This window comes from Hoplias malabaricus, chromosome 4 (assembly GCF_029633855.1).
Source record: "Hoplias malabaricus isolate fHopMal1 chromosome 4, fHopMal1.hap1, whole genome shotgun sequence".
In the NCBI taxonomy this organism is placed as follows: domain Eukaryota; kingdom Metazoa; phylum Chordata; class Actinopteri; order Characiformes; family Erythrinidae; genus Hoplias; species Hoplias malabaricus.
The window spans coordinates 64,914,313-64,923,691 of record NC_089803.1 but is presented as its reverse complement, the minus strand read 5'-3'; positions in this window follow the sequence as shown (position 1 = coordinate 64,923,691).

Genomic DNA, 9,379 nt, shown 5'->3' with positions numbered 1-9,379 from the left:
TGAGAAGGGGGCGTGGTGAAGTAGCCTAAAATCTTCTGATTGGATGGTCTGACTGTAGAGCTACCGTTATTGGTCGATAATCTTCTCTGTAAACATTTAATTAGTCAGTCTGCACGTCAGTAGTCCTCTTTTTCACCATCTCAGATCTGGTCACCCTAGGTCAACCAAAGTGGCTCAGAACTCATCAGAGATTACAGTCCTTGGCCTTCGTCGTCCTCATCCTCGCCGTCCTTCTCCTTTTACTGTCACTCCTCTGGCTCTGCCTCTGTTTCCAATGTTGGCTTCTATTGCTCCAAAACAGAAGAGCTCACCTGTTGCCTTTTCATGCTAAAGCTCTGATTACTAAAAACTGCATGACAGATGTTTTCCCATGTGATGGTCAGTGTGCATAGTCTTTAGAATTTCATATAACAGTGTGTTCCTTGTGAAAACAAGTTATTCTCTTTATGAAAATTGTGCCAAATGCAGAGAATTGTGGGGGGAGTGTTTTGAAAAAAGTGTGTTTTAGAACTGCGGTTTGAGTGTAAAGTATGAAGGTGCTTGTAGTTTAGCAGAATTGGTTCAGGGGGTTGGCGCATGAGTTGCATGTTCTGGTCGTTGTGTCTCAAGTACCAGTATTTGTGTGCAAACAATTGAGAAAAACTGTAATGCTATCCCTGCACAGGCATGGTTCCATGTCTAAACCACATGGAACATTTCCAGCTGTGTGAACGCATCTGACAGAGTGTGTTCTACATGAGAGTTGCTATAATGTGTGAAAGGGCATCACCGGAAAAGGTCCGGACCTGATCCTCCAAATGTTTTCCGGAATTCATACGTGAAAACAGCTTTAGACCAATTAGGTGCTCTCAGTTTTCATGGATGAAAAAATGCACATTTATTAATGACATCTTTCACATTGAGTCTGAAACTGACGAAGTGCAACGATGAGTCGATTTTTCAATGAGAATCTTTTCTATATTCTGTATTTTACAGGTGTGTTAAAGTTTGGCCGAAATATCAGAGATTCGTTGTAAATGCAAACCAAGCAAGTGAGCATCAAAACGGCAGCAGAACACCACTCCTTGTTTGCAGCAGAACTCAAAAGCCTGTAGAACAAGCAACAAACTGACCATAAAAATGCAGAGGTTAAAGAAAATATGAGCCTTTTTAAAGGAGCAGCACTTAGAAACAGAACCTCAAACCTTAGCTCGTTACACAGCTTTAGATCTTAAATGAGGTGCTGGAACTCGCTGTGTTGTTGCCTTCTCTGCTGCTCAAGGAATCAATTTCTTCTTCCAGAGTACTCCCACAATTTCAGAGTTTATAAACGAGAAATAAAAAAAGAAGAAAAATAAAGCACTCGATGGAAGGTTTCCACTACGTCAAGAGCCTCATCCAAGTTTTTCATCTCTGTATAGGCCCTAACTGAGATGAAAACAAATGCACTTGGCCAACAAAAACGAACTTGGAGTTAATGTTCTTCTCTAAACATGTAACTCTGTAATGATATTGTAGTTCCAGAAAAAAATATATATATATGATTTATTATTGGTGTCGTGACCTCTGAGCTTTGATAGCTTCATGTGATTGAGGAGGAAACTGTATAAGTACTTACATAAATAAACAGAAAAAACCTGGACACTCATCACTCAATATATGTTTTTCATACTGGAGAAAGATGTTATAACTGCACATGAATTTAATATCTACCTATAAATATTGAAGGTGTTTTAATTAACATTATCAAAAAATGTTTTTTCATTTACATTTTTTTAAATGTAAAAAGGGATACAATTTGGGGGGCATGGTGGCACAGCAGGTAGGTGTCGTAGTCACAACAGAGGTTGTGGGTTCATGTCCCGCTCCAGGTGACTGTCTGTGAGGAGTTGGTGTGTTCTCCCTGTGTCTGCGTGGGTTTCCTCCGGGTGCTCCGGTTTCCTCCCACAGTCCAAAAACACACGTTGAAAGGTAGATTGGCGACTCAAAAGTGTTCGTAACTCAAAAGTGTGTGAGTGAATGTGTTGCCCTGTGAAGGACTGGCGCCCCCTCCAGGGTGTATTCCAACCTTGCGCCCAATGATTCCAGGTAGGCTCTGGACCCACCACGACCCTGAACTGGATAAGGGTTACAGATAATGAATGAGTAATAATTCCAGAGCCTACCTGGAATCATTGGGCGCGAGGCAGGAATAGAATCCGGAGGGGGCACCAGTCCTTCACAGGGCAACACACATTCACACACTTTTTTGAGTCACCAATCCACCTACCAACGTGTGTTTTTGGACTGTGGGAGGAAACCGAAGCACACAGAGGAAACGCACGCGGACACAGGGAGAACACACCAAACTCCTCACAGACAGTCACCCGGTGTGGGACTCGAACCCACAACCTCCAGGTCCCTGGAGCTGTGTGACTGCGACACTACCTGCTGCACCACCGCATTTGCACTAAATGGATCATATTTGTAAACTTGTTATTTGAAGTGGCAGTTTTTAATATCATTATTTTCTTTGATACATTTTGGCTTAAATCTAACTGCATAGGTGCCATGTGAAGTCTAGTGATGTCAGGTGCATGTACTGGATTATTATTTCTGAATCACAGATGTAACTCCAGCTAATCGCAAAAAAAGTATTTTCACCATCAACCCAAAGAACATAGGTCCAAGGCTATATAGACCAATGCTGAGGGACTTTATACCTCTCTAGCCACACTTGGCAGTGAGTGTGGTGGGCAAAGGCTCATATGCAGCTGTTCCAGAGCATCCCATTGTAAAGTCTTTACAAAGGCAGCAGTCAGTGGTTTTCTGTTAATGAGGCTTAAGTGTGGTTTGTAGAGACTTTGCTGTGTTTGTTTTAAAACAAATGTGTTCAGTCATATTAGTGGATTAGGTTCATGCTTGACATTACTGGAGCATGTGAGTCACTTCACGTCAGCAGCTTTAGCTACCTGTGGAATAGAGCGTAATCCCACCACCCTCGTCCCGCTCTGAAAAGCCCCCTCTTAACTCATGGTGAGCTTAAATACATGAGGAATGCTGCAAGTGATTTAATCTGAGATTAGGGCAGGAATTTGTGGAAGGCAGATATGTGCCTTCTCTCTAAAAACCAGAAAGACTGAATGAAGCGACTGCAAGATGGACTCAATTCGAACACTACAGAACCCCTTTTGGTTTCGTGAAGAAGTTTTCATTCTTTAAATAAATAATTTAAATAATAACGCACACATAATATGAAGACAGCCAAGCGCATGTAAGTGGTGCCCAGCCATTGCAGAGCGTCAGAGCTCTCCCAGTCACTCACACCTGTGGACAATTTCACACAGCCAACCTAAATACCAACGTGGGAGGAAACAAGAGCAGTAAATGACCCGAGGTGGGCGTCAAACCCAAGACCCCAAGATCCTGGAGTTTTTATGAGCCAAAATATCTGTAACACAACCATACCACCCTCCTCTGGAACATGTCCTGAGATATCAACACCTCGCAGTGACTGGCAATTAGATGATGAGTGGTCTCCGGTGTTTGAAGTGTACTGTACAGGAACTTAAGTGTGTGACTCCTTTAGTTTTTTTCCTCCAGGATGTTGATAGTGTTGTTAACTTTATGAAGTGAGTGTTTTCATTTATTTCCTGTGAATTACAGAATCACATGCAGCTCTATACAATTTATAAGACCCACCAATGGAAAATTAAGAGAAATGCAAGTCCTCCCGTTCCTCCCAGATGTCATATCCCTGTCCAGCTCTTGGATACATTAGTGATAAATTATCCTCTGGGTTTAGTTTTAAATGTTGCTGCCTTCTTCCCCAGATGATTTCTACAGAATGTTTTTTTTTGTTATAACAGACTATATAGTCTTTTTCCATAATTCATTTTCCATTATCTTGTTTATGAATAGTTTATGACTACAGGCCTCATGAAGAGCACATAAACAAATCATGTTATGATCAAACCCAAATATGAATGGACAGAATATCTGATTCAGGGCTGTCTGGGGAGTAGTCTGATGAAACCTGCCTTGGGCCCCAGAGCATAGTGTGACATGAGGTCTAAAACCTTTCTGTTACAAATTAGAACAGAGTGAACCTTGTGGCCAATTAATCGAAGAATGTTACTGGCACAAGTTTGGTAACACTTTATTTGGATGGTTCAGTGCAGATGGCTTGCAGATGCCTGACTTTAATTTACTGTTGTGTTCAAAATTTTGTCCAGCTCTTGTGTAACAACATGATTTGTTGATTTTATAAAAGAAAAATACTCAACACATTCTCACAGAGAACAGGCTTAAATATGACATTCATCTGCATATTTTAGCACTTATTTCTATTAACTGCTGAGTTTAAAACGTGACAAAATGCAGACGAAGTAAACTGAGCTATCATTGGAAAATCTCCCCAGGAGTTCACCATCAGCCTTGTTCTCTCCTGAGGGACTTCTCCTCATCATTGGGAGTAATGCTAGCCAGTGGCTTCTGTTAGCTAGTAAAACAAAACTGAGCCATTAGTGTTCTCCTCCAAGTGTGCTGAGCTGTTTAAAGGCATTGGCATCGGTTTGAAAAGAAGCAGTGGCTGGTTTCATGGGTCTTGAAGGAAGCAGATACTGCTTTAAGACTTCCAGGATGGTAGGATAGTGTGATTGCAGGAGACAGAGCTAATAGTGGATAATAACAAAAGCTTTTGTTGACACAGCTTTAACTCATTGGTTTAAAGACTGAGGGAATGCATTGAAGTTTTGTTCAAAGTAGTAAAAAGTGGACAAATTGAACATTGATGGGTCATTAACGGAAATATTAAGGTTTGTGTTCCAGACACCGATGTTTATTTGACAATGCAGTCAGAGTAGTTCAGCTGTGACTGTTGAAAGATTTTAAAAACGAAACAGTTGGATTTAAATCAGAAAAATGCTATTTTAATAACCTCCTTTGAGAGAAGTTTGTCTGGATTAGTGTTGGAGTTTCTTCTGAAGCTACAGCCTACAGTCTTCCACATAAATTCTTTAATGTTGTTTTAATGGCCTTTATAATAACCCTTCCCTGCAGTGCTCCTTTTACAGCACTCCCTCACCAAGAGCAGCTATCAGGCTCAGCTCAGTGAGGGGAATAATAAGGAATACTAATGAACAACACTTAGAAGTCGAGTAACTTTCTCTCATCACATCGCCATTGCCCTTTAAATAGAAACTTGAATTAGTTTAAAATAGTGAAATAGTTTAAATAGTGACTTTGCATTAAAAGGAGGATACAGTCCAAAACTAGGCTTAATCCCTCTCTCGGAAACCATCCTTAAAATTTAGAATGCTTTGGATTCCCTTGTAAAGTTACAGCAGCTGTATTTAACAACAATATCTATGCTGCAGAAACACACAGGTTTTAATTGTTTTTTTTTAATAGTCATTTGCAAGCCCACTTTGTCTTTAAGTTTGTGTTTTATTTTAATTCAGTAGTATTCAAGCTTACATAGTTAAACTCTTATAGTAAACAATGAAAAGTATGCAGTCACATTTTGTTTCCTGTAGTATCTAGGTGCATACAGCGAAGCGAGCTCTTCCATTGGTTCGGACGTCAGGAGGTAAATTGTCGTACAACACATAATGAACGGTCAGGAATCAACTGATTCACAATGAATGGCACCAATTTTGTGACAAAACAAAAGAAAATAAAAAACAAAAAACACCAGTGTGGGTCTTTGGAATGAGAAGAGAGTGGAAGGTATACGAGGGAGCTTTAACTTAAAAATAAAAGATAAACATCCCAATGAGTAAAAAGATGTTTAAAACCACAAAATGGATGACTACAGAGACATACTTTAGACATTAATCCATTCATAGTCTGTAACCACTTATCCACTTCAGGGTCGCGGTGGGTCGAAAGCCTACCTGGCAACAGTGGGTGCAAGGCAGGAACACACCCTGGAGGGGGCGCCAGACCTTCGCAGGGCGACACACACTAACACATTCATACATTAGACATAAAAACTTTTTACAAGACAAAACTTTTAACATGGAAATCCCCCATTTTATGGTTGCAGAAAATACGTATTTGATCAGCAATGGACAGAGGACCAGATTTATAGGGAATTCAGACCAATGACAAGTTTTTTTGTACAACTCTGGCATAAAATCAAAAACCTAGCCGTATTAGTCACAGTTCACAACAAAATAAATAATGCATTAATCAAATTACAACACTGATATCTCACATATTGACATTTTATCCAATGAAGAAAAAATGACACAATCTCCTTTCATTTCTTGCCATCCAATTACGGCTTGTAAAACAGTATCTGTGAACCTTGCCACACTTTATCACTGGTTCACTTCTGAACAGAGAGAGAGTGAGAGAGAGAGAGAGAGAGAGAGAGAGAGAATCAAATCAAATGAAAGTTTATTTGTGGCATACATAGTTCTACACTGTACAACCTGCAGTGAAATGCATTGACAACATCCACACACGTTAACAAAAATAATAGCTAAGAAAATACTAAATAGAAAATAGAAATAGAATAAAACAAAATAAAAAAAATATAGATATAGATATATCAGAATAAATAATACTAAACTATAAAGAATTAAAGCTAAAACTATAAGCAAATCAATCATCAATCATTCATCCCAAGCATTCATGTAATCACCTCATACTGATCAGGGTCGCAATGGTATGAAGACTACTTGAAATCATGGGTCCCAAGTTTTTGAGAGTTACAGCCATAGACATTGATTCTGGCAATAAGTGCTTTTTTGTCTTAATAGCCAGAGTACCATCAAAGTTACATTTTATGGCTGTAATAAGTATAATATAGGGTGACCAGATCTGAGATAGTGAAAAAGAGAACACGTCTCGTGGGGCATTTACGTTTTACGTTTCGGCATAGATGCTCGAGGTGAGGGTAGATACATGAGCTTTGCCTGACGTAAACAAGGACCACTGACGTGCAGACTGACCAATTAAATGTTTACAGAGAAGGTTTTCGACCAATAACGGTAGCTCTACAGTCAGACCGTCCAATCAGAAGATTTTAGGCTACTTCACCACGCCCCCTTCTCACTCAAGCGAACCAATCGGAGTAAGGGAGGGCGGGACTAGTTTGTGAACATTTCTCGAAGTTCTATGTAAGCTCTAGAAAAACAAAATCCCGGACGTTTGTGAAATTCCGCCCGGACATTTTTCTTAAGTTTAAGAAAGAGGACATGTCCGGGTCAAAGAGGACGTCTGGTCACCCTAATATAATACGAGTGATATATGGGTTTCATCATGTAGTCAACATGATTTTATTTGATTACACACATTCCCTAGGCTCAACATGAGGTAGGAAGTGAGTGTATAACTAGAAGCCTCAAGTGTATTTGTCAGCTGAAGCCCCGAGAGCCATTTGTAACCGATGTGATTATCCCTTGTCTCAGAAGGGTGGGTAAGTGAGTGGGTAAGAGAGAGAGAGAGAGAGAGAGAGAGAGAGAGAGAGAGAGAGGTGGGTGGAAGTGACACTTGATTTCATGACAGTGCTATAAACGTAAATTACACTCAGCAACAGGTAGGGGAGCTCAGGAGGCCAAACCTATTCCTTTAAAAACATGTCTCAAATATCTCAATTTTTAAAAGTGTTTTCTAATGTTCTCAGACATTTAGTCTGGAAGATGTAGGTTAGTTTATATGAATTAATGTGATACAATTAAACTTTACCTACGTGGTGAGTTTTGGGCATATCTCAAACTAATTGTTTTCAACAAAGGATTACGTTACGCTGGTCCTGGGCTGCTACACTTTTAAAGTCGTCAGTGTTGGTGGGTGTTAGAATATAGCCTTGAAAACGCAGCTTGTAAAGGTTTATATTTTTGTCTAGACATCACAATAACAAGGTTACTGCATGTGTTCTATTCTTATTTTTCACTCTCTCTACCTCTCAGTCTGGGGCTTAAATCTTAAAGCTCCGTCAGCCAAGATTTTACATTTACAAGTCTTTACATTTATGGGATTTGGCAGACACTCTTATCCAGAGTGACACAATATTTGAATCGTGTAACAGTGGTATGCAAATGCAGTAATAGGAGCCATGCCCAAGGACTCACAGTTTCATGATTTTGCCTGAGCTGGGAATCGAACCCTCCACAGAGACGTGTGGAAGGAAATGCTGTGATTTGGAGTAGCTGCATACACCAACCAGCTATAACAACATGACCACCTCCTTGTTTCTGCACTCACTGTCCACTCTCTCAGCTCCACTGACCAAACAGGAGCACTTAGTAGCTCTACAATTGCAGACTGTAGTCTACTAGTTGCGCTGCATGCTTTGTTTGCCCCTTTTAATGTTATGGCTGATCGTTGTAGGTTCGCCATGCCCACTATGGTATCTGCAAATGTTTGAACATAAAGTGTAGTTCTTCTAGAACATGAAAGCCTTCTATGAGCTTGGAGTGTAAAGGGGCTGTTTCAGATCATTCATTTTGCGGAGATTGTTTCAGAGACTTGTGTTAAGATCAAGGTGAATTCCTCCAGAAAATTTCAGTCTAATGCCTGTTTGTCTCAGCCAGGAAGCTGCCACTGAGTCCTTCCAGCAGAGCACTAATAATCTCAAACATAAACAACCTCAAAAAATAAAAAATTAACATAGAAATGTTTCAATCAAAACAAAACCAATCAAGGATTTTGAAAGAGTGAGGATGGATGTCCAGGGTCTTGCCAGTTCTTGCTGCGTGTGTGTTCTTTCCATAGAATTGCTAATAAATACAAGAGAAACGTAAACATAAACGTCTTTTTTTAAATGTTAATCAACCTGTAGTTTCAAAGTCAGCCAGAGAAAAGTTTAGGGGGATTAAAATAGTTGTGTGTGTCGTATATAAGACACATAATTTGTGACAAATGCAGACCTTGTTTCTTTGTGATGTTTGCTTCACTATCACATGGCTGTCCACTCTTCTGCGGAGTCAGTGAACACAGAGTGTTGCGTGTGCTTCAGCAATGTATCACTGGGCTTAAGAACTTTGAATAAAAAGTGTAAAAATGAGGGCATAGTTCATGCCTTTGTGTTCTATTTACTGTGAAATCAGCTGGTGACACAAAAACAGGATAACACGAACCATGCCTTATTCTCCTCATTCCAGCCTCTCCTCTCTGCCCCTCATAACCGAGGTATTTCTGATGCCAAAGGAAAAAGAAATTCCTGATGCAGTCGTTGGCGTTTGTTGACTCTTGCCCTTCCTCATCAGCAGATATCCTTACAAAATGTGCTCTAACGTTTCAGACATTGTCATGACATTCTTAATCTCTCAGTTTTCAACCCCACTTCTTAATCACACACTAGCTCGGTCAATGCTACCGACCCGAGAGCGCAGACACAAACGTGATTCCACAATTTGGTGTGAATAAGACGCATCAGATCTGTTAATGCAACGGTGTTAAACATGGA